We start from the raw sequence: 239 nt of genomic DNA, 5'->3' as shown, positions 1-239 counted from the left end.
ATTACAGTTCATCTTCTCAGACACTTGTAGTAAAATAACAGCTTTTGTTTGGATTTCTTTATGTTTTCTACACAGAAGCTGGTGTGTGGAACAATAACTGATTTCCCATCATTCTCATTACCAAGGGTAAGTGTGCAGATTTGAGTCAAGAACAATTAGATTACACCTGAAATTGTGTAAAATATTACATTTTTTATTTCATTCTCTCAGGAATATCACAGCCCACAGTGGCCCAACTT

Source organism: Morone saxatilis, unplaced genomic scaffold (assembly GCF_004916995.1).
Source record: "Morone saxatilis isolate NCDOM2014 unplaced genomic scaffold, NCSU_SB_2.0 Contig16, whole genome shotgun sequence".
NCBI lineage: Eukaryota > Metazoa > Chordata > Actinopteri > Moronidae > Morone > Morone saxatilis.
The sequence above is the reverse complement of the archived record's forward strand: the minus strand, read 5'-3'. Positions refer to the sequence as shown.